At 47.1% G+C, this 25,068-nt stretch overlaps 1 protein-coding gene across 5 annotated transcripts in view; it reads left to right on the top strand.

The window, feature by feature from the left end:
- The first annotated feature begins 368 nt into the window (after positions 1-368).
- Positions 369-25,068, top strand: part of TEAD1 (TEA domain transcription factor 1) — a 260,054-nt gene continuing 235,354 nt past the window's right edge. For 2 of the 5 annotated variants that reach the window (XM_082683206.1, XM_082683207.1), the window contains exon 1: positions 369-888. The gene's annotated coding sequence lies outside the window, so the exon portion shown is untranslated. Of the gene's footprint in view, positions 889-1,505; positions 1,653-25,068 lie in introns of all 5 variants that reach the window. The other 3 variants (XM_082683205.1, XM_082683203.1, XM_082683204.1) reach the window with 3 other exon arrangements.

Consider the following 25,068-nt stretch of genomic DNA (forward strand, 5'->3'; position numbering starts at 1 on the left):
GAGCGCTCTAAGGGGTCGGCCGAGCTTCCGCGTCCCGTAAGAGGGAAACTGAGGCAGGGAGGGCGCGGCGCGCGCAGCTCCGGGCTCGGCGCCCGCCCGGAGGAAGAAACCCAGGCTTCCAGAGTTCTCCGCGCGGACGCAAGCACCTCGAAGCCTCCCGCCGCCCCGCCCTGCTCGGGACAAAGCCCGGGCCCGCGCCGGGAGACAGGGCGGGGGGTGGGAGGGTGGGCAGGGCGGCTCCCGCGCGCGCCCCGCTCCCCCGTGGGCGCGAGACTCCGCCCCGCCTTCCCTGCGGGGGGAGCCCGTGCCCCAACGGCAAGTCGGCCCAGCCGGGCCCGCCCCGAATCCCCATGACGTCACCGGCGGCGGCAGGCCCCGCCCCCGGCCCCGGGCGGCAGGCCGCATGACGTCACCGAGGCCCCACCCCTCCGGAGCGAGTTCGGTCCTGGCGTTCATTTCATTCCTGTCCTCATTCCGAACATTCTTAGCATCGCTCGCGCCGCGCCGCGCCGCCCGAGCCGAGCCGAGCCTCTGCAGCCGCCGCCGCGGCCCCGCCGCCCGCCGCGGGCGCCCACCAAGCACTTTGCAGACTCGCTTCCACCCTGTGGGCCAGTCCGCGCGGCGGGGCCCGGGCCCGGGGCGGCCGCGTCCGGGGACAGGCCATGCAGTGAAGCCCCCCCACCCCGACCGCCTTTGCCTGGAGCCGCGGGCAGTAGCCCAGTGCGCCCAGCCGGCCCCGGGGCAGGAGCGGTGCTAAGCAGGGGTGGGGTGGCCCGGCCCGGGGACCGGGAGCCGGGGAGGGAGCCGGGCACCGAGCTGCGGGCGGGGGAAGCGGCGCCGAAGTTTGCCTCGGACTCGCCGGGCGCTGCGGCGGCTCCCTTCGCCGAGGTAAGTTGGCGCGCGGGGTGATGCTGGGTGCGGGCGGCGCACCGGGTGCCCGGGGGCGGGGGGCCGGCGGCGCGTCCGGCTCGGGCCGCTCTTTCTCTGCGGGCTCCGCTTTGTGTGCGGCGGGCGGGCACGCGGAGGGCCGGGGCCGGGCCCCGCGCCCCCTTCAAGGTGAGCGGCCGGGCGCCGCCGCGCGAGTTGCCGGGACGCCAAGTTGGGCCGCGCGCTGCGGAGCCCGCGCGGCAACAGGCGGTCCCCGGCGGCGGCCCTGGAGGCGCCCGGCCGGCCACGCCGCGCCCCCCGCGCCCCCCGCGCTCCCAGCGCCTGCCCGCTCGCCCGCACGCGCGCACACGCACACACCCTCACAAGCTCAGCCGGTTATCACGGTTTGCTCGGGGAAGTCATAAGTTCGGAGCGGGCGCGGGCGGGGAGAGCCGCCGGCGCCGCCTCGGAGCCCGGAGCCTGCCACCCCCCCCCCCGCCGCCGCCGCCCCCACCGGGCCCCCGGGCGCCCGGGCACCCCGAGGCCTGCCCGGGGTCCGCGCCGACTCGTGCTGCTGGCGGGGGTTCGCTCCTTCTCAAAGATGAAAGAAGGCACGGTCGCCTTTGCCGCTTCTCCAGGACTGTTGCTGCTGCCGCCGCCGCCACTTCATTGCACATTCAAGTGGAAAATTTTCAGGAGTCAGCAGAAACATTGTGTCCAAAAAAGACTGAGTCGCAGTTACCACCAAACCCTGGAGGAGACTCTCCCTGGAAAACTTCCCTTCGGTAGGAAATACTGGGGGATTTGTTTGTTTATTGGAAGAGAAATGATCCCCAGGAGAGGAGAAAATCAGGGTGTCCTTCTAGTCTTTGTTCGTAGCAGCAACACTGTTTTCAAAAGTCCAGAGGCCGGCTTTCAAGAAAGTTCAACTTCCAGGAGTTTCTTTTTTCTAAAATGCATTTGTGTGTGTGTGTGTGTGTGTGTGTGTGTGTGTATTTCTTTCTTTTTTTTTTTTTAAACTGAAGCAACATTTTAAATGAGTTGAAAACAATGGAGGGCTCACACTTCCCTTATTCTTCTCCCACGAAAATAAATAAAATCCAGATCATAATTTTCTTTGCTTTTTAATTGTCTTTCTTTTTAAAGATTTATTTAAAGTTGAATGGTGTCACTGTATAAAAATATTTATGAAACAATGAAATAGCAGCCACCAGCATTTCTCAGGAGGCTTGTTAACTTCTCAGAAGCAAGTGGCTGCCTGTGATTTGCAGAAATGAAAATTGACCTCAGTAAGCACTGGAAACTTAGAGACAGATGATGTTCCAGGAGCGGGTAATGTAAAAAGGCCTGTTTTAAAAACAGTGCCTTGGAGGGAGCCCAGGTCCTGGGACAGAAAGGTCTGCAAAACCTATCAGATTTCAAAATGGTTAAACAAGAAAATTTTAAATGCTACAGATTCTGCAAAGGAGCAGAACACTAAAACATTTCAGGGCAACTGCATGTTTCTTCCTCCCCACCCTCCTTGATTGTTTCTGGAAGTTTTGGTGGTCTGATCGCTTGTGGTGTGCTGGGTTCCTGCAGGTGGTTACCTGAGTAGACTGATCCCTTTTAGGAGCCTGGGATCTGCCTGCATTGTCAGAACAGGCAGTGAGTGGGCTCCTTTCTCTGCAGTCTGCAGTGGCCTTTACTGGTGTGTCCTGCCCGGGGCTTCTCTGCCAGGGTACTCTGAGGCAGTGCTTAGGGAACATATCTTAGGCTGTGCCCGTGCTTCGTCCTTTCACTATCGGGTCTGCCCTTTTGTAAATATCAGGATCTTCGGGGCCAGGCTCAGATCTAACTTTGCTTAAGAATCTTTCTTCTTCAGAAGGAAATAGTAGAACTAATTACAAAGTGACTCAGGAAAGACAAATGGATTTAGTTGAACCTTTGTCAACAGCGAGGTTTTGAATCGTTGATTATTTTGGGGGGGGGGGAGGCTTACTTTTCTAATCTCACTATTTCCATAAATGGTCACAGATATTTTTGTTTAGTATTTCTTTGTATGTACAACTTGGTATTGAGCTCTCAGGTTTCAGATTTTAAACAGAGTTTGTAATTCTTTTATTTGTTGTTGGCATAAAAAAATGAGCTGATAAGCTGTATTCATTACTGAATTCTTGCTGATGGTATAAAAGTGCCAGTGTAGACCATTTTATTTTACTTATCATTATTATTATTTGGTTTGCAGTTTTAGGGGAATATTAGAATATTTTTTTTTTTTTTACAATTTTGAGACAAAACCAATGTGACACTTTGCCTTGACAGTAAGATTTGAAAAAACAGAGGAAAGAATCTTTGTATAGATTCCACCTCTCAAGTGATCTTTCATGGAGTAACAAATAGAACTCCATCCAGAGACCATGCTTGAGAGATTTATGGAGTTTATTGGGTTGTGTGTGTGTGTGTGTGTGTGTGGTGTGTGTTTTTCTTTTTCCTTTTCCCAAAACATAAACCAGGACTCACCACGACATGTACTTAATGAGATTTAATTTAAAGAGGGTTGGCAACCTAGTTTAGTTTAAGCCAGATTGAAGCAAATTTCTCACGGAGAGGCGGAGAGGTGCTTCCTTGCATTGTGGTACAATGTGTGCCTAGGCCCCAGCAGCAAACTAATTATATGTCAGGGCAGGTTTTGGGCGGGGTGGAGGGTGGGGGGGGGGACGGGAGGGAGGGGGAGAAGGGGGGAGAGCGACACTGTGGGGGACGTCAGCTTCTTTCAGCTTCTTCCCTTTTCACTCTACCTCTCTTACAGCAGGAATTACGTATTCAGACTCTCACTTTGGAGGACTAATGTCTCCTCATATTAAGAACAAGGACAAGCAAGTCATAATGAAAAGGGTGTTCGGGGTTTTTTGCTGCTTATGCTAAAGTCCTTCAGTAACAGTTTTGAGTTCTGACACTGCAGCTCAGCAGTATTAGAGGGCATTTCTCAGTGGGAAAATCTGAGAAGAATATACTTGCTGTGGATCGTCCGTTTCCAGATCATATCTGTTTTATCTTCAGTGGAAAAGTATGTACCAGGAGCAGTTGGAGAATGTTGAGCTCAGATGTTAGCTAGGCCTTTGAAGAAATGAGCTGTGCCATGAACAATATTTTTAAGGTTTCTTGTTTTAGAACGGGTTGATCTCTGGTGTGTGGTGGTCACACCAGAGCCTCTGCATCTGTGGGATTACTTTTTTTTTCTCTAATCTCATGTACTATTATGTGTTAATTGTGAGCATAATTATACTGCCTGCAAATGAAAATCGTGGTGCTTTATCGCTCAAAAGGTTGGTGCAAATGACTGCGTTTAGGAGCCAGCATGTGTGAAAATGACCGTGTTCACGTGCAGACAGTAGGTAGATAGCATTTTTAAGCTTGTATTTTAGGCACGTTGTCTTATTCCCAATAAAGAGATTGCGAAAGAGTAAAAATGCTGCCGAGTGAAAGCTGGGCCTAGGGGTTGGATCCACTTATTGGTAAAACTTTGTAGGTCTGTTTTTTCCAAAGACTGAGGACAACGGGCCAGAGCAGGTGTCCGGCCGTCTCAGCAGTGGTGCAGGGAAATCAGAGCCCACCTTTCTGTCCATAAAGGTGCGTACTGCACTTCCTCCTTAGTGGTCAGAGACTGCAACGGCAGCAAGGGCTAGTGTCCTACTTCTGACCTCAGCAAAAAAAAAAAAAAAAAAAAAAAGTACTGTAAGCTTCTTGCCCTTTAGCAAACTTGGGCTCTGCTGCTGGGCTATTGGGGACTGGCTGTTTTTCTTAATTTTTCTTATTTTATCGGTAGAAGCCGCAGATGACGCTGTGGTATTTAAATGAGATCCCAAATCATGTTTGAACAGTATCAGTGATATATTTTATTCTTTCACCTTCACAAAGGTGATAAAATCAAGTAATTCAGGTCCGTGCTAAGCCCTTAATGTTTCAGGGTTGGGCGTTTTGACAAATACAAGCTTCGTGCCCCTGGCATTGCAAAGACTGCATACTTCCCGAGATCTGGGAAGTTTGGGCCTTCCCTCTGCTGGGATAATTTGTGGAATGCTGGAATATTTGGATCTAAATATCTGGAGTGTTTGTGTGTGTGTTTGTATTTTGTCTCAAAGCTGTGAGGTACTGAGAGTCCCCAGCGTGTAAAAGTTCTCATCATCAGCTTCTTTGACCCTGTCTCATGTCGGAACTTAAGAGTTGAAATAAGAGTTGAAATTCAGCCATCTCCTCAGAGAGATTCCGCTCTCCTCTCCTGGTGTGGACTAAGAGAATTTTGGAATATGTATTTTCACTTTAGTGAAAGCAAATGGGATGCCCTGAAGCGTGGGTTTCGAGGATGATATTTCTTGAAGGGTGGGTCCCACTCCGCTCTTAAGTGCTGTCCACTGGCTTTTTGCATGGTTGGGAGAATTCTCAGAAAAGAGTTTTTTCCATAGCCTGAGAGTCCTAGCTAACTGTGAAACCACTGGCCTCTCTTCTGATTGGAAGGGGGAGGGGGATCTTAGAGGCGGTCTTTCCTACTCTTGGGGCAAGCCAAGGGAAGTCTCCATCCTGGCTGTATTCTGCCCCCGCACTCCACATATTTACCATACCCATCAATATTTACTATCGTGATGTAATGCTTTCTGCTCTTTTTCATGTTAGTTTTTAAGGCTCTGCCCTAGGATTTCATTAGCAGTTTTAGTTTGAAGAACAGGGCCCAGCATTGGAAAATGGGTTTAAAAGAAAAAAAGTGGCTTACTAATGAACAAGTTAAGCACCACCATCGTCTCCAGTGGGGAATTCTGGTTGCTTTTAGGCATCTGACAGATTTAGATGTATGTGTACAGTGACTGAAACACTATTGACTGGGAATATACAACAATGACGAGTGCTGTTGTTTTTACTGATATATAAACTGAAAAACTGCTGCTAATGGTGGGAAATGTTAATTATGTGAGAACATATTGAACTTATATTCTCTGGCATGAACTTTTAAAAAAAATGCATGAACTGCGCTGCTTTTTTATAGGCACAGCTTTCTAATTATCATAATTCAGTTCAGCTCCGCTCTTGGATGGAGTTCAAGTGCAATCTCAATTTAACTTGAAAGGAGGGTGTTTTTTTTTTTTTTTAAACTGAGAATGTTTAAGAAAATTTGAAAAGTTCATCCAAGAATATTGTCTGCTAAGGTGTTGGTAATGGGGGGGGGGGTGAAATGAATGCCTTTTTATAATAGTTAACTAGATCTGAATGTTAGATTGACTTTTTTTTTGCTTTGCACTGTATCCAAACCTGCATCTTGTACATTTTTGCACAACCAGATGCTCTGTGTTGCTGAGTTCTCTTTGAAAACCAGTTATCTTTTCCCTAATAGTAAACTAAATAAATGAATATTTTATTACCATTAATGGTACAATCTCCGTAAAGACAGGATCCTCTTTAGAGGGCAGAATAGAAAGCAATAAATGCAGAAACCTTATGAATTCATTCAGGACAACCCACCATTAATCTTGGAATACCAGCCAAGCCTTTAGAAGGTGATCTCCTCATTTGTTCGTCTTTACATCTTAACTTGATGGCACTCTGTGACAGGAGTCGTCTTTGACAGCATTCATGCCACTGCCTTCTGTCCTTTAAATTTTCTCCGACCTTCGTGCCTTTTCCAAGAAAAAAAAAGTTAATGAAGGCCAGGAGCCAAATCCTCTGTGGAATCAGTTTTAATTGGAAGAAAGAACAACTTCAGCTGGACCTTCCGACTTTCGTCCGGTCTGACTTCTGCTGAAATGCAAAGAGAGCCCGCAGAAACCAAATGACTTCATTTGCTCTGGCACTCAAGAGCCGAATTCACTTCCACCGTGGTGAAATAAAAGGAGCCAAGTGTTTTAAATAGCCACTCCCCGAGGCCCGCCCGCCCGAGTGTTTGGAGAAAAGCGCATTGTCTGCTTGCCGCTCTCGCTGGGAGCCGGCCGGACCCGCCCTCCCCCACCAGGCTGCTCCCTTGCCTGAGCTGACATCTGGTTTTCTCTGTTCACCTGATGCATACCTGCCTGCGTGCGCACGCGCGTGTACAAACACACACACACACACACACACACACATCGCGGGCAAGCGTGTGTCCTGTAGGTAGCGCGTGGAAGGCGTGTTGTGTTTCAAGTCCCTCCCGGGATCGGGGGTGGGGGGAGCCACAAGGCTAATAGCACAAAATAAAATGTAAACACAGCAGCCACCGCACATGCCGCTGCTGCTGGGTTTCTGTGGGCCGGTGCTCTGGGTAGGCGTGCCTATTGTTGTGGCCGCAACAGGCGGCAGAAGTTGGGGCACCATATGGCGGATGTGGGCCTCAGATAAGCTGTCTGGTAATTTAGCTTATCAATAGCATTTTGATATGCTTCATTTTCAGATCACCCATCACTGTGGCTGGGGATGTCCTGGGGGCTAACTGATTGCAAACCATTGAAACCATTGTGAGCCATGCTTCCTTTGGTGGAATCTCTTTCAACCCATTCTCCTGGGCTGCCTTTTCATCTCAAAGCCTTTGGAGACCATGGTGGGTAGAGTTAGAAAGAACCCCATCAGCTGAGGGGATGGGCAGCTCTGTCCTGAAATCTGGAATGCTCAGCAAAGACCTCAGCAAGTATTTTCATAGTGAACAAAAACAGAAAACAAGCTACCTGATAGCATTTTTTTTTTTTTAAATATAGGCAGAGTTGAGAAATTCCTGTAATTCAAAATCTGCCTTTGTTTTAAACACTGGAGAGATAAGATAAGGCTGCTATTGTTCATTCTTATTTTGATAAAAGGTTTCTAGTTTTGTTGTGCTTTCAAAATACCTCCCTAATTTCCTTTCACCTTTGTGTTTTACCTTAATCCTAAAATATAAAATTGATTGATGTCTATATAACTGGAAACCAGGGAAAGAGCCCTCTGTGATTTGGAGGCCGGAAGCATCTTCCTTTATGACTTGGATTGTTAAAGAGGGACATACTTCTAGAACACTTCTACTCAGGTGTCTGGTGAAGCTGAAGGAAAACTATTCTGGTGGGGAACCAACAGAGGGACTCTTTCCTGAGTGGCTGGAACCAGCTCAGGGATTCTGCACACAGTAGGTGGCTCCATGGGGATTTGTGCTTATCAGATGTGTGAATCTTCTTCAGCAAATCATGTGTCCTCAGTTCCTGCCAGGCCCTGGGGGAAGAAGCCGGGGTCAGACCTGCTGTCCCTATCCCAGCCCACCGTGCCTGGGTGTTCTTGCTCACCTTTCCAGGCACTTCACTTTCCCCACATTTTGACTGCCGGGTTTGTAATGCACTGTGCACAGATCCTTTTGTGTGGCTAATTCAGGATGATTCTGACTCAAATCCAGGTCAGCTACTTTCCACGCCTTCCCCGGGGGAGCCTCTGCTGCGCCCATGTTCCCACCTGAGCACCTGCACTGCAGCCTCCACAGATCTTTGAACAGTCTGGACGTACCCCTGGAGATTTAGGAGGGCTGGGCCGCGTGCAGAGTTTCTGTATTTTTAAGAGGTCGGCGATGGTGTCTGCCTCTGGTTGGGAACCCTTGCTCAAGCCAGAGCCAGTCAGTCTAAATTTGGTCATCCCTCCTAACTCCGAATGGGATTTTTCTCCCCCCAGTATTTGTGAACAAATACTACATCTTTATGGAATTCACTAAGATGGACTTGGTTGGTTTTAAAAATACAGCCATACACAGAGAAGGTTGTACCTTTCTATTGCAGGAAAAGCAATAAAATGAACAGAGCCATCTTCCCCCTGTTTGGCAATCATCTGTCACACCTTGGGAGCATAGCCATTGATTCCAGATGTGATTATAGAGGTGAGGTGTGTGTCAGGCTTGCCGGCAAGGGGTTTGAGGGACTAATTCTTGTCTGGCTGCTTGCAGAGATGGTTTCACTTCCCGGGTAGTGAGGCTGCTCACAGAGCCCTTCAGGTGGTACCCCTTGATGTAGCAGGGTGGGGGAATGGGAGGGGTGATCCTGATGGCGTCCAGGAGAAGAGCCTGCTGCTTTTCATTCCTTTCCCCCCTCTTCCTTGCACCACGGGCACTTTGAAATCCACATGCTCCCGGTTTTTTGTAGAATTGCTGCTTGCCTCTGGTGGTTCAAACATGTACAGGTGCTACCTGGTGCTAGGGATTTGGTGATCGACCAAAGGTCGATAGAATGGTGATCAGTGAACACCCCTGAAAAGTTTGTAGTTTGACAAGGGAAACCGGCCTGTGAAGAGGTCATCAACGTCCAGTGGGGAGGCTGTATGTTCTGTACTTCCGTGCATTCTGAGATGCAACTTTCTGTATATTTGAAGTTGGGACATGTCCTGCCATCGTGGCTGGCTGGGCAGTGGTCACAGTCTGGAACAGGTGCAGGAGAGGAAGAGAATCCCTGGGCCCGATCCGGGGCATTCCTGAGGATGCTCTTGATGCTGCCAGGGCTCTTGGAACAAGGGTGAGAGTATATAGAAAAGCATGGGTGTTGATCTGGCTCTGAGAAATTGTTTTGGGTATACCTTACCCAATTTATTTTGCTTATTGTTTTCCTTTTTAGGTGCAGGATTGACATATGCTAAAAAAAAAAAAAAAAAGGTACCTTGTTTATGAAATTAGATTTTTTGAGTGATGGAGCGGCATCCTGGCATGGTTTGTTTCACAGCAATAGTTTTTAGAAACAAAACCATGTTGCATTTTACAACCATTGGTGTGTTTAGAGTTGATGAAATGTTGGAGAACCATGTTTGTATCTCTATCCAAAAAAATTTGTGCGATTTTACTTTATTAACAGGGGTTGTTTTGAGGGAGTGGTTTGGGAAGGGACTTTTACTTTTTTAAGCATGTGTTGTTTTTAGGAGCATGAATTTCCTTGTGTAGCATCAGAATAAAGGGAAAATAAGACAGTCGTCTAAGTGCTCTTGGTAATAGCCAAACAGCTGTGTTGCTCAGGGATAGGGATTAAGGAAAACTTTGCAGAGAAATGGGTGTTGGAGTTGGGTCGTAGGGAAAGGGTTTTATTTATTTATTTTTTGCCAGATGCCATTTTGGGAGTAGTGCGGAACTAAGTCATTAAAAAACAAATGACCGCCTGGTGGCGGGTTTTATGGAGGGCACTGGGTGTGGTACATAAACGATGAATTCTGGAACACCGAAAAGAAATTAAAAAAAAAAAAAATTAAAACAAAACCAAAAACAAATGACCCCCCCCCCCACCAGAAACACTCTAGAGCGGTGACCTCAACCCTCAAAACAGCTATGGAAAAGGTTTATTGCTGGTCATGAGCCTCTGTAGATCTGAAACTTGGATGTGAGCAATTAATTGAAAGAAGCAGAAGGAACTGGTTGATAAGGTGAAGGGGGGAGTGGTTTTCTGATTCTGGTTTGGAAAAAGGCAGGATAATACTGTAGTTTTAAAGACCCAGGTTTGGAGTAGGACACTCCTTAGCTGGACTCACGGCTCAGTCACTTTCTGGTTTTGTGGCCTTGGACAAATTGCCCTCTGAGCCCTGGTGCCCTCATCTCTGAAGTTCAGTAGAATGCCTCCTGTATGCCTGACATATAATACACGCCCAGGAAATAGCAATTTTTTTTTTTTCTTTTAAAAATGTTATTTAGTTGTGTGTATGTGAGATAGAACAAATATAGTCAGGGGAAAAGGGCAGAGGGAGAGGGAGAGGGAGAAGCAGTTCCCTGCTGAACAGGGAGCCTGATGTGGACTTGATCCCAGGACTGTGAGATCGGGACTTGAGCTGAGGGCGGATGCTTAACCGACTGAGCCACCCAGGTGCCCCCAAAAATAGAATTTCAGATGTTACCTTGAATGCCAGGTCTTCACAGATTTCCTGCCAGGTCAGCCTGGACAGTGACTCTTGAGGGACACCCAAGGCTGAGGCAGAGTTACTTAGAAGAGCTGGGCTTCAGGTCTTCAGACAGATGGATTTAAATCCTTGAGTGGCTGACGTGTCCCATGAAGTCCGGGACCATTAATCACTTTGTACCATAATTCCTCTATTCATAAGTGATGGAGGAAACCCATCAGTAACTATATAATATGTGAGGTCATTCTCTGCCGAGTGATTGTATGAATTAAATGGAAATGCTTCCGAAGGTGGGTAGCATAGTGCACCTTTGTCCACCAGAAAGGAAACTTCTTCCCTTAAATTCCTTTTTTTTAAGATTTTATCTATTTGAGAGAGCAAGGAAAACTGAGGGGAAGAGGCAGAGGCAGAGGGAGAAGCACACTCCCCATGAGCAGGGAGTCTGATGCTTGGCTTGATCCCAGGACCCTGAGATCATGACCCCATCTGAAGGCAGCTGTGTAACCGACTGAGCCACCCAGGTGCCCTTCTTCCTTAGATTCTTGCTTGGAAGCCACGCCCCTAACTTTGGGATTGGGTTCTAAGAAGTTCTCTAAGATGGTTGTATGCAACTCCTCTTTTCACAGAGAAACTATCCTTGGGGCCCTCGAGCTGCTGAGGAAACATTAAGAAACCATCCCGGGAGTTTGAGGTTGGATCAGGCTTCTGGGGTGAGGAAATAAGAGAGTTATCTCTCCCCCTACTTTTGCTGCCCCCATTGCATTTTTGTTCTTTAAGTTAATTTTTTAAAATAGGGTCTGTCCCCAGCATGGAGCCCAATGCAGCGTTTGAACTCACAACCCTGAGATCAAGACCTGAGCTGAGATCGAGAGGCGGACACCCAACTGAGCCACCCACTTTCCTTTGCACTTTTATTTTATTTTACTTTCTTTAGTATTATTTTATTTTTTTAAACTTTCTTTAGTGTTTTATTTAATTTATTTTTTTAGAGTAGGTCCCACTGGGGCTTGAACTTAGGACCCTGAAGTCAAGAGTGCATGCTCTACCTACTGAGTCAGCTAGCCACGCCCCCTCCCCCCACCCCCGCACCCCCAGTGCACTTTTTAATACTTGTTTGGGTGCAGGCTGCTTAACTTCTCTGCTCTGTTTCCACATCTGGAAAAGAGAGCTGATGCTACCTACTCTGAAGGGTTGTGGGAAAGTTTAGGTAAGAGCTAGCTCAGTAGGCTACAGGTGTGACAGCTCCTAGACCCCCCCAGGCCATCCTGGTCATCTCAGTGCTCCAAGCTCTGAGATGAAATCTTTGACCCTTGTATTAGACTCCTTTCTGTGGACCTTAAATATATTTCAAATGATTCACACTGTGTGAATGGCAGCCCATCCATTCTTTTGCTAGTGTGTTTGCATAGTGAAGAGGATGTTGGTTAATCCAAGATAAGCGTCTCTTTGGGTTAGCACCCAGGTAGGCCCAGGATAGAGGAGCTGGGTCTCTTCTGGAGGCTAGTGGGTTGTAACCTGTGTTTTCAGAGTCGTCTGCCCAAAGCTGGTCAGCTACACTTGAACAGGGTGTGTCCATGTCCCCACATTTTTCGACTGGGGCCACTCCCAGGGACAGGTCTGAGCAGGCAGGGCTACTTTGTGTGAGCCAGGGCTGGGGACCACCTGCATTTTATGGAATTATCTGCTGGTCTCTTAACCAGGTTCCACGGAACTGTGTGTGAGTGAATCTGGTTTTCTAGCCTTTAAATTAAGAATTAAGATGAAAGATGTTAAGAGAGATGAGTGGACATGGCGGGAGGGATGAAGGCTTTTGGAGGTAGGCAGGCAGAGCCTTGAGGAGGGAAGAGAGGCATAGTTTAAAACCACTCACAAAGTGTGACTCTACTAAAAGCCACTGAATTATATAATTTTAAGGGGTAGATTTTATGGTATGTGACTTGTATCTCATAGAATCAGTGTGGCACCGAATCCAGTGAATCACACTGAACAACGTACGCACTGTGACACCCCCCAAACATTTGTTTTGCTGATCAGATGATTAAGGTTGATATGCAGAGTGATGTCCTAATACAGGTTTTTTTTTTTGTCCTAATACAGGTTTACATTTCTGCTTGTTTCCTGCTTTTAGTGAGGGGCCTATAGGTACCCATTAGAAATGTCTAAGGCGGAAGATTGCTTTTACTTTTAGAAATAGGGACTTCAGGGGCACCTGGGTGGCTCAGTGGGTTAAAGCTTCTGCCTTCAGCTCAGGTCATGGTCTCAGGGTCCTGGGATCCAGGTCCGCATGGGGCTTTTGGCTCAGCAGGGAGCCTGCTTCCTCCCTCTCTGCCTACTTGTGATCACTGTCTGTCAAATAAATAAAATCTTTAAAAAAAGAAAGAAAGAAAGAAAGAGGGACTTGAGTAATGCAGAATGATCTGCCTCTCAGTGATGAATGCTGACTATGTTAGCTGCCCATATGGCTTACACTTATGCCATCCTAGAACTCAATAAATACCAGCAAGGAAAAACTGGGAGATGAGGTGGTGAGGAGACCCAGAAGGTACCTGTGGCCCAAAGTCCAGTATCGAATCTGCTTTGTAAATTGACTTAAGAGGGGAAAGAAAAGAACCCCGAGTCAGGCTAATGTATACCCCAGGTTTCAGCTTCTGCTCTGGCCAGTTTTTTCTTAATCGTAGCTTAATTGTAGCTTGGTCTTGCTCCTGTGTCCTCCCAGATGCTCCCTGTCTTCCGCATAATAACTGTTTGTGGCAGCTTTTATCCACTGGTATTTTGTAAAGGGTCGTCCTCTTCCGTTCCTTGTGGCTGTGTGCGTGCTTGCCTTTCCCGTCCTGCTCCTTGTATCTGAACAGCAGCTAATAGCACCCTCTTTCCTCTCCAGTGCCCCAGCTTGGACGATAAACTATACAGTCATTGTACTATTAGGAAACTATTGAGGAAACTGGATAACCTCCTTTACTTAAGCAGAATGGAGGTAAAATCTTTGGGCAGGCGGTCTTTGTGGCTAGGGCTTGAGTTCCTGATTCTGGAAGGTGTGTCCCCAGGCTGTTTCTGAGAGCAGAGCCTCAGCCGCGGAGGAGCTTTTTCCTCTAAACCTGTGCTACTTTTAACCAAATTGCTTCAAACCCTCTGCTCTAATGCAGATCAATTCATGATGTATTAAAAAAAAAAAAAAAGTGACCATTCATCGGAATGATTCAGCGTTGGTTCATTTCCGTTTTAGACTAGCAAAGTTTAATTGAGAAGTTTTTCCCAGTGGAATTCTGAAAGGTTTCTATTGTGTGAAATTCGGGGATTTCAGATTATATTTTAGGACTTGTGGTCTCAGTGCTCTTGACAGTCTTCGGTTTCAGGCTTGGTTCTCCTTGTTCTTTGGGACACTGTGGGATCATGTCCTATGATGAATCTAAATCTATTAGGCAGAGAAAGTAGCATGGAATTCAAGGAATTTTAGTCCTTTGCTTAGAACTGAAAGTAATTATAACAACCCTGCTCAGTTCCAGGTGGTGGTTTCAACACCATTATTTATTTAGTTACTGTATCCCGTGCTTCATGCAGTTAACCTCGGGCAGGTGTTCAGTGCCCTGCAGTGTCTTCCAGGTCTGGCCATTGTTGTTGAGCTCTGAGGACTGTTTCCTCCTTGGGGCAGTTCACAGGGAGAAGGCCCCTCTGGAGGGTCCTCCAGAGGCCAGGGTCCAGGTCCCTCCACTTGGCAGCTGTGTAGAAGAGAAGGCTTGGTTGGACAGTCCCTGGCATTGGTTTTTGGTTTTCCCTGTGCCCTTGGGCAGGCAAGTCGCTTGAAAAGCTTTCCTTTCCCTCAGGGAGGCTGATGCTGGGCCCCCGTCCCCCAGTCCGCTTTTGAGCTGAACTTTAGATTAAAGAGATAAAATGTGAGAGCCAAGGCAGAAACGTCTGGAGAACCGCATTTTTTTTTTTTAAAGATTTTATTTATTTATATGACAGAGAGAAATCACAAGTAGATGTGGGGCAGGCAAAGAGAGAGAGAGAGAGAGAGAGAGAGAGGGAAGCAGGCGCCCTGCTGAGCAGAGAGCCCGATGCCGGACTCGATCCCAGGACCCTGAGATCATGACCTGAGCTGAAGGCAGCTGCTTAAACCACTGAGCCACCCAGGAGCCCTGGAGAACCGCATCTTTATCGGAGTCCTTCCTTCCCCTGCCCCATACTCCCCTTCCACAGACAGGGTTTAGGGAGGAGGAGCAGTACTGCTGAGTCCCCTCCATCACTCACTTCTAGTTGCCCATCCCCAGGCTACTCCGTAGAATTTGGTAAGTAAGGGAGACTGCCCAGGTTCTGTTTTTAGCCCATTCTTCAGCATTACTTCATCTAAACCCAAGAGCTCCATTTGTGGTTGAAGGAAGTGAAGCCCCGAGAGGTCACACAGCTGGTGTAATGCGTCCCAGGATCAGCATTTGAAGCCAGCTCCTAGATCTGGTGGCTCCACAGCTGCCAGGCCAAGAAGATGGTGAATTAAGTCACCTATCAGGCTTTATTATTATGGCATTTGAATGGAATTGAGATAGATTCCAACACTGAAAACCAAGGTCAGCTTCCCCTTACTTGGTATATTTGTGTAGAAACGGTAGGCAGTAACTTTGTTTTGTGTTCTTGGTGATCTCTTTTACTCTGACTTCCAAACAAGCCTGTGGCTAAGGTCCTAAAATCTTGGGTGTGACTTGGTCAAGCTTTCAATCAGGGGATTGTCTCACTTTCATTTTGTCTTCTTGAGAAGGGGCAAGAGGCATCTCTGTCCCCTTGTTTTCAGCCCTCTAAAGACTGGGAGGACCCAGTACTCTGCCCCTCTCAGACTGGGTATACTGGCCATTGAAAATGAGAGGGTAAGGCTCCTGGGGGCTGGACTGATGCCATCTCCTTTATGCATGTGTATGGTGTATGTGGAGATGAAGCTGGTATGGTTGGAAACCTGGGTTGATAACCCATTTAGGGGTGTGGGTTGTGTGTGTGTGTGTGGTGTGTATGTATGTATGTGTAGGGAGGGTGATGCTTTTTGAAAGCCTGGGACTGGACCTGCCAGTTTCTCTGGTTTTTCTCTGGAATGTGCTCTGTTGGCAGACTGTCAGAAGCCAGGCTTCCCCCACCCCCCATGAAGGCCTAGATATGGAAATGGCCTCCTGCTGGGGTAGGCTTTAAGCAGATGACCTTGACTTCACTCCTAGGTAGTACGGGGTGCTTGGGGACCTGGGAAGATGGGATTAATTCCCTCCCTCCCCTAACCTGGTGACCGCCCAGGTAACCTGGTGGAAAATATGCCTTAGGCTGTGATACAGGGTGAGCAGTAGAGAGGGCTGAGAGGAAGAAAGGCCTAACGGGCTTGCTCAGAGCCCTTAATAATCAGGCCTCCGAAAAAGACATTAGGGTTTTCAAAATGGGAGTGCTAATGGGGTTGCTACCCATCTTAGGCATCTTGGCTGGTTTTTAATGAGAGTGGGCTGGTTGAGACTCTTACTCCTGTTCCCCTGGTTCTGGTGACTCTGATCCAAAAGGGTAAGTTGGAGCCACTGATTGGCCAGTTTCTGGGACATGTGCTCTTGCTTTCCCTCTTTCCCAGTCTACTGGTTTGCTTCCTTCTTCATACCTTTCCCCGTGCCTTTTGGATACTTCTGCTCTTGGCCATTTTGGCCTTGCCCTGACTTTTGTACAGTTCTCTGTAGTGTTTGGTATATTTAGCAAAGTAGCCTAACAGCTTGGCTTTGACATCAGACCCTGGTTCCATAGCTTCCAGTCTTGCTTTTACTGTGCATGTGATCTCAAGTAAATTATTTTGTTTCCTCATCTGAAAAATACAATAGTAATATGATAAAGTGAAAATGGTGAAATAATGGTGAATGGCCCACAGTGAGCTTTGCCATGTTGTCTCTCCCAGCTGGTTCATAGTCCCTGGTTTTTTATCTGCCTCCAGCTCATGCCGCCCCTCCCTGTTTCTGAGGGCTTTGTCCCAGGCGGGATGGCCCTGTCTGATGGGAGCTCATTTATTTGCTTTTCCATCTTCCTCTATTGGGTTTTAAGCTTTTTCCCAGCTTCCACTCTTTCTGGATTTCCTGCTCTGTTGTTTTTCTCTCTTCAGACAATTTCCCTTTTGCTTTCACATTTTTTTTTTTAAAGATTTTATTTATTTATTTGACAGAGAGAAATCACAAGTAGTCAGAGAGGCAGGCAGAGAGAGAGAGAGAGAGAGAGGGAAGCAGGCTCCCTGCTGAGCAGAGAGCCCGATGTGGGACTCGATCCCAGGACCCTGAGATCATGACCTGAGCCGAAGGCAGCGGCTTAACCCACTGAGCCACCCAAGCGCCCCTGCTTTCACATTTTTACACACAAGACACACATATGCACACATGTGTGTGGCTGGACTCTTCCCCCTTTCATCCTCTGTTCTTATCATCCCCCTTTTATTCTCTGCTTTTATCACTATGAGATCTTAGAGAGATTGCCCCTACAGTTTTCTGAATTTCACCAAAAATGGTCATCAGAAAAGCACCACTTTTTGATTCTGTGGCCTGTAACACTGGAGAGCATCTTCAGGCTTCTGGACTTAAGAGCACTCTCAAGAGTTGTTACTCTTTTGAAAAGACTTAATGAATTCTCATTCTCATGTTTATGAATGTGTAGAATTACACACATTTCTTCTAAGTATCTCTTTGACCTTGGGCAACCTCTTTAAACTTTTGAACCTCAGTGCCCTTACCTATAAAATGGACCTGGTTGTGTCTTCCTCCTGGATTATAGCAAGGGTTAGCACAGTGCTGGCAGAGAAGGTAGTGTCCCATAAGTCACCATCACTAGGTAGTCACCACCTCTGGGTGATTGCTGTCACCCAGTAGCTAAAATTAGAATGCCAAGGACCTCTTCCTGGAGCAGCTCTCTGTGTGAGGGAGGGGGACAAGAACAGTATCTTAGATTTTATTTGAGATCTTCAACATTTTTATTATGAAAAAATTCAGTAAAATAGAGGGCAGTGGACTTCCCTTGTCCCGTCATCCCTCAGCAATGGTCATCAACTCCTGGCCATTTTTGTTTCTTCTAAAGCCCTGGCTCATCTCCCACTGGATTTTTGTTCTGAAGCAATCCCAGATGTCATACCATTTCATCTGTAAAGTTTCCAGTAAGTGCTTAAAAACTAAGTCTCTTAAAAAAAAAATACTAACTGTAATATCAGCATCATAACATTTTAATAATAATTCCTTAATATAAAATATCTATAATAGTAACCTTTCAGATTTCCTTGAGTGTCTCGTCATTGTTTACCCACAGTTGGATTTGTTGAAATCCAGGTCCGGACAAGATCCACAGGTTCTGTTTGGTGACTGTGTCTCTCAAAACTCGTTAGAGACCTCTTTTCCCTCCTTTATTTTCCCTTTGCAGGTGGTTTGTTACAAAAGCCTCACTGTGTCTCTTGAGTTCCTTTCTTTCTGGAATTTGCATCCTCAGGGTGCCATGGATCGTGTTCCACTGTCCTCTGTAATTCCCACAAATGGGAATTTACATCTACAAGCTGGACCTGGTTCAGGTTCAGTGTTTTTGTTGGTGGGTTGGTGTTTTTGTTTTTGTTTTTGAGAGGAATATTTCATAACTAGTATTTACACGAGAGGCACCACTAGAGGCATGTAATCATAATGCACAGTTGTCTCTTTCTTTGTAATACCAATAGCCGTTGGTTTATGCTCTCGGCCCTTAATGCATGATTTCTTACGGGCTCTGTACACTGGTAATATTCCAGTCCTCTTGATCTTTCTTCATTTATTAGCTGGTAGACTCTTACAGAGAGAGATGTGCTCATTGTTTATTTGGATTTGGATAACTTGGTGTATAGTTTGTACAGGAGACGCTGGTTTCAGTTTTGTCTTTTTTTGTTTTGAGTATCATGCAATCGTAGATTTTAAATTATTGGATGTTTTGAATACATTATAGTTTCTCTTACTGATACTCAAATTGTATCATCTTTGGCCACGAGGAGTTTCTTCAGTGGGCTCCTTTGTCCTTTTGATGTTACCTGGATAGTTTGTTTTTTTTTTTTTACTTGGATAGTTTTTGATAGCTTTCTGCTACCCAGTCTCTTCCTGTGTATTCTTGACTTTAGAATGAACCATTTCTGCTGGGATTTTGGTTCCTTGTAGTGGAAAATGGTATCTCAAGGCCAAGTGCGAGCACTAGGCTCTCTGCCTAACCCCCACCTCCCACACCCCTCCACCTTCTTCAGAAATGGATCCCACCTTCCAGGTCAACGTGTTGACCCACGGTAAATCCTTTCCTTGTGCTCTGGTACCGTGTTGGCTTCGTTGGCTGTCATTCGCCACTTCTGTGCCCTTGCTTGTCATCTTGTCCTTTTCTCCCCTAAGAAAAAAGGCTAAGCCAAAGAATTCCACGGGGACAGTTCGTGGTTTGACACTCATGGTGAAGGCCAAAGCTCACATTAATTTAGGTTTCACAGAAGACTTCAGTTAGTGCCATTGGTCATGTCTACCTAGTAGTTTGTTCTGCTCCTTGTTTAAATAACCAGAAGGTGAGAAATTCCTGGTCTTATTACCTCTCTAAGCCATTCATATGGCAGGCTATGTTTTGAGGAGATGGTTGGGGTCATTTACACACATCTGTTTGAATAAATACTCCTTGAACTAAGTTCTGTACCTTCCTTTCTTGAAGTGTTTAAGATAGAATATATTTAATCTCTCAGTCATTTAAAGAATTTATCACTAATACATTATTTTTTATAAGCAAAAAAAACCCCATTAAAGCTTTGTGGTTTTAGGCCGATTTGTGCTGTGGAGTCCTTAGAGCACAGCAAGTGTGGTGCTGTTGTGGGAACACCATAGTAAGCCTCTAAGCCTAAAATAAGTTCTTTTTTCTTTAACAGGTCTGCTGTTAGAGGTATTTTTAGTAATTCCTATCTTTGTTTCTTGGAAATTGTTTTGATACCCATGGTGGTTCATTGCAGAATTTGCACTTAGGGAAGAAGTAATGACTAAAAAAAAAAAAAAATTAAAAGCTCATTTTAAGGAAGAAGCTATATGGCTCTCAGAGGGTCCATTCAGGCCTGGAGTTTCAGCTTCAGTAATACTTTTTTTTTGTTTTGTTGATGAAACAAAGCCATGAGCATTCACAACCCAGCAAAAACGGCCTCACAACAGAATGAGTGAGGAGTCCTGAGATTGTCATCACTTATGACCTCCCTGAGAAATTAACCAGCATCCTGGTCTGTGAAATTTTGGATACTCACTTAGTAACTAATGGCCTGCCCTCCCTGCATTTTATTTTTTCTTTCTTTCTCTCTCTCTTTCTTTTTAAAGGCAGTGTGCTTCATTTAATGGTTCCTCTGTATTAAAGCAAAGCATTTAATCCTCTGTATTTAAAGCAAAGCATTGTAGGGGTTCATCCCCTCCCCCTTCCTTCGTGGGCACAGAGAGAGGGCAAGGAGCCCTGTAATTCACAGGCAGGCCTGGCCTCTGTGCCCCGAGGTAAACTCAGTTTCACAAAGGGAATTTTCATTGTGGTCCTGTGGCTCCCTGACACAGTGGAGGCTTCAGGAGGCAAGTGGTAAACGCTACCAAAGTAAAAGCTGGACCGGGGCCACTGACGTCATGTCAGTAAATCTGCTGGAGGAGCCCCGCCGAGCAGTGCCTGCCAGCCGGCCCCTGCACTTTGGCCTCGCCTGGTCCACTGTTCTCACTGTTTCCTCCATCCCCCACCCCCCCAACCAGCCTCCATTGTTGTTTTCCTTTTCCTCTGTGCTCTGGGCTGGTGTTGAAACCCGTAAACGCTTGGAAAGCCATCCCTGGAGCTGGTCCTGTGTTTGATGCCCTCCGCCGGGGGGGAAGGGGAAGCCCAAGGATGGGTGGGCAGGGGAGGCTTGAGAAGGGCTCCTCGATGATGGACAGATCTGTGGGGACCTCGTGGGAAGCAGCCAGAGGCTCCGGCTCCTGACTCTTTACTTTTAAAGTGCGTTTAGAGAGCTTGGCTCTTCAGTATTGGGCGCGTGTGTGCATGCGGGCCCATCCCCATTCGTCCGCTTGTGCGAGCGTGTGTGCGTGTGTGTGGTGGGATGGAGAGAGTCATGTTCCAGGTGGAGGACAGTAGAAGTCCTGAAGTGCAGTGTTCTGGAGAGGGTGATTTAAGAGAATGAGTTCCACTGGGAGTCTTTCAGTGCCCACTACTCATTGGTCCGCTAACTCTGAACTCTCCCTGGTTTGCAACTCTAACAGATCTAGAGCCACATGCTTCTTCACATCTTGGGTATTTAGAGGCACAACCCCAGATGCGCCTGAATTAAAATATTGCTGTGCTAAATCTATTTTTACATCGAGGGGAATGACATCTAAAAATAAACCTTATCCCACCTGTTACCCACTTTTGGGAAGTTTGAATGTGGTCAAGTCACAGCCCACAGACCAGGCTTTTGGTCATGGCTTCAAATGGGGTGTCCAAATATCCCTTTTCCTGCCGTTGGCATGCTGTTTGATTTTATTAACCATTGCCATCCTGTTTTTTTATTTTGTTGTGAATATTCATTTGCAAATAAGAGTGAAGCCTAAGTTCAGGTTGGGTTTGAAGTCCCCAAGTCTTAGGGTCAGAAACATATTAAAAGCAGTATCTTATCCATGAATCATTAGATGAGTCAGTTCCTGAAACCACTACAAGCCTCATAGTTCTTGGCTACAAGCAAAAGCAGGAAATCCAGGCTTCAATAACTTCCTTTCCCAGTCCTGGCTGGAGTCGCATTGGTGGTTAGGTTCTGCTGTCTGCCTTTGTAAGCGGTAGGAAGATGTATGTCTGAGGAACAAAGGCACTCCAGTCAATTTACTGAAACTGTTTATAATTTGTGGTCTTGATCTGAATGTGAGGCTGCACTGGCATACCCTGCTTCCCTCCCGGGAAGGCGGTGGGCTGGGTCCCTCAAATGGCCCCAGAAAATGCAAGGTGAATGTGGCCGGGAGCTCTGACGTTCCAGTGAATGCCCCAGTGTGTGGGCACGGACACAGGCAGGAGGCAGAAAGCTCTGGAGCCCATATGCACAGCTGAAGAAGTATCAACTTCTTTTGTTCTCTTGGTTAAGAGAGAGGGAGAGCAGAGGGAGGGAGGGAGGGGAGAATGAGAGGAGAGAGAGGGAAAGAGAGAGAGAGAGAGAGGAGAGGAGAGAACACATCCATGCCAGCCCCCCCCCCCCCCCAGCTCTGGCTTGTCTCTTACTGTTTTCTTGCAAATTTACTTCCTTATAAGCAGGGTCTTGTTTTTTCTTTTCTTTTCTTTTAATTCCTTTTGCAACATTTCAGGCCAGTCTTCCTGACTTCAAAATCAGCTTGGTAACTATTTTATTTAATACTTGAAAAAGTAAGGGAGAAGCATGAAGTGCTGAGCTCCCAGTGTAGTGGGTCCACTGAACCTCGAGTGTCTCCTCTTTAATGAGCAGCCTCCGACTTGTCTGTGTTCCGACAGAGGTTGGTGTCTCTCCCCGTGGGGCCCCTGCTCACTGCCGCTTTAGGCTTTGCTTGTGGCTTCATGGACTTTTTCGATTTTGAAAAAAAAAATTAAAATCGAGTGTGATGCATTTTCCTTTACCCACTCCTCTGTTCTTTTCCTACGCTAATTGGTGTTAGCTGGCTGTGAGAAAATGGGACTGAACTTGGACTTTTTTTCCCCACTGGGTATATATGGAATTACTGGAAGTTCTGATAGAAGTCTAAAAATAGAGTGGGAAGGCAAACCCTGTGAAAGAGATAAGGAAAAAGGAGGAGGAAGAGTGAAGTGATGGGCAGTCACGTCAGGACGCTGTCTCTTAAGTTGAGCTCGCTTCTAATGCATAGCCGGCAATGACTCAGAAAGGTCCAGTTCTGTTGCAGCCTTTGTAAAGGGTAAAATAAAAGCAAATGCAAAAGTTTGCCTGCCTTGTTAATGAAGCCGGGCTGATTCAGAGCACAGATAGGCTGGTGAGCGCCACTTTGTTCTTACTTGTAATCATTTGTGTTTTGTGTCTAGGTAATTTCTCTGTTCACCCTCCGTCTAGACGGAGAGGTTCGGATGAGCTGTTGAGAAAGTTAGGCTCATTTTGACTTTAGAGGTTTGATAGTCATGATATCAGACTTGAGTTCTCCAGATTTCAGGCTTGTAAACAGAACAAAACAAGACCCTTAGTCCTAGGTGAGTTTGTTAGGAAATCACTGAAAATGCATTCCTCTTATTGACTTGGGAAGAGTTACTGTCTAAACTTGGAGGAGACTTTTCCTTATGCTGTCAGAGGTACAAACCGTAACTTTTATTTGTCCTTCATTGATCTGAGAGTTAACCTCTTTTTAATGTAGATTTCAGGCCGGGAGTACAGGCTGAAGCTGGATTGCTTACCTTCCCTGGACCAAGTTGTTCAAGGCACCGGGGATTGATTCATTAATTAAAATCAATGTAAATGGATTTGTAAGCCTCCTGTAACAGATTATCTTATTAGCAACCACACAGAGCAGCCTGTGATCGGTGAGGAATGTGTTTGTTGCCCTAGGTGAAAGAGACCCCGACTGATGGACTCTTTGGGGCTACTTTGTGAGAAGCCCAGTGGCTTTTGTGTGGAAGGAGGGAGCCTTGCTTTAACCTTTACACCGAACCCTCTCTTCCTATGGAAAATTACTCTTAGTACATTTGCCCCAGAAAGCTTCCGCTCTGTGTTGAGTGTGTTCCGTGTCTCCCGGCGATGGCTACATCTCTCTCCCGCCTTTTGCATTCATGATCTCAAGGACGTTTTCATGTATTGGCCAGCTTTTGCCTGTTTCCAGGCAAGATTCCTGCTGAGAAGGAAGAACCAGAAATGAATTCCCATTTGATAACAACAAAATGCTTTTTTTCCCTTGACCCAAGCAACCAACAAGCGAGCTACAGAAAAGACAATTATCTGTTATTTGAGGATCTGGCTGTACAGCTGTGCTCCCTTGGAGTGAGGATTAAGAAGACAAGATGGTACCTTTGGAAAACCTTGTGGCTTTAACAAAGGTCAGAGTTGATTCAGCTATCATTGGTATCGTTATTTTTTGTAACAGTGCCGGGCAGGTAGATATCCTTTACAGTTAGACCAGCTTGCCCACCTCCTCTGTGATGTTCTGATCAAGGGCGGTGGGGTGGGGAGGTGGGGGTGTTGGGGAGTGGAAAGGGACATCTCACCCAAGCTGAGTTGAACTGTCTCCTGAATATTTTGGAATAGGAACGGCAATCCTCACTCGTCCTTGATGCTCACATTATGTTCAGGGAAAATCTCACCGGGGAGATTGTTGACTCGTGGGTAGAGAGAACCATGGAACAAGACTACTTGGCAGAGAGAAAAGAACAAAGCAGCTGTGCAGAGCAGGAGATGAGACACCTTGGGAAAAGTCTCATTTGTGGATGGTTTTCCGTTTCTTGGTTTCCATTTCCCATAAGGGTTGGCTGCAGTTCTTGACTCGGGGGTCTTCTGATAGACCCCTTGGCCTTACAATGAACCCAGGCTCCCCTGTCCCTTTCCCCACCCCTTAGGTTCTCGGGTGTGTGTAACTGTTAATTGAAACCAAATGGTGTCTGGCCGACTAGTTTGCTGGGAAATAGGCCCTGTGTGGTGTTTTGGAGGAGCCCCAGTCACACAGGGCTGCTGTTCTGGACCCCATGCCCCAGGGTGGATTCGGTCTCAGGAAGCCTTACCTGGTTCTCTGGGTATTCAGCCAGCGAGGTAGGAACAGTCCAGGTGACGTGCTTGATGTGTGTCTCTGACTGGACGATTTCAAGGCCTCACCTAGGCTCTGCTGCCACTGGATTGGCCTTGCTGCTTTAGGTTTGTATGGTGCTTCCTTTAGGCTGGTGAGGAATTTCCCCCTGTCATGCCCCAGGGCGCTGGGATGATTTGTTTGGCTGAGCACCTGGAAGGAGGCAAGCCAGGTGTGTCATTGGACCTGAGTGTCCTGCCTGGTGGCACCACCCCTCGCTTCCTCCCCTCCCATCTCTGATCAATGTGGAAAGCATGCTCTCCGTGGCCTTCGGCGAATGCTTCCTGATGAGAAATCCTGTGTGTATATTGTGCACGTGCTTCCAGCTCCCTCCCAGGGAATCTTCCAAACTCATTGGATTAGCAAATGGATTAAATGGCAGCTGCCTCCTTGAGGAGACCAGTAAGATGTGTGCCCTTGGGGATGGTGGCAGAAACCGCACCCTGCTGCCTCCACTGCTCCCCAGATTTGGGGGTGGGGGCGGGGGTGGTGGGCAGGCAGTGGCCATGAGGAGGGACGATGATTTGGATGAGACTTAACATCGGGAAATAACAAAGTAGAAGCTGTTCAAGAAGGTAGAGTTTGTTTTGGAAAGTCCTTGTCAGGCACACTGTAGCAGACGTACGTGGAGCGTTTGCTGGCTCGT

The sequence above is a fragment of the Mustela nivalis genome, assembly GCF_964662115.1.
Source record: "Mustela nivalis genome assembly, chromosome: 9".
NCBI classification, from domain to species: Eukaryota; Metazoa; Chordata; class Mammalia; order Carnivora; family Mustelidae; genus Mustela; species Mustela nivalis.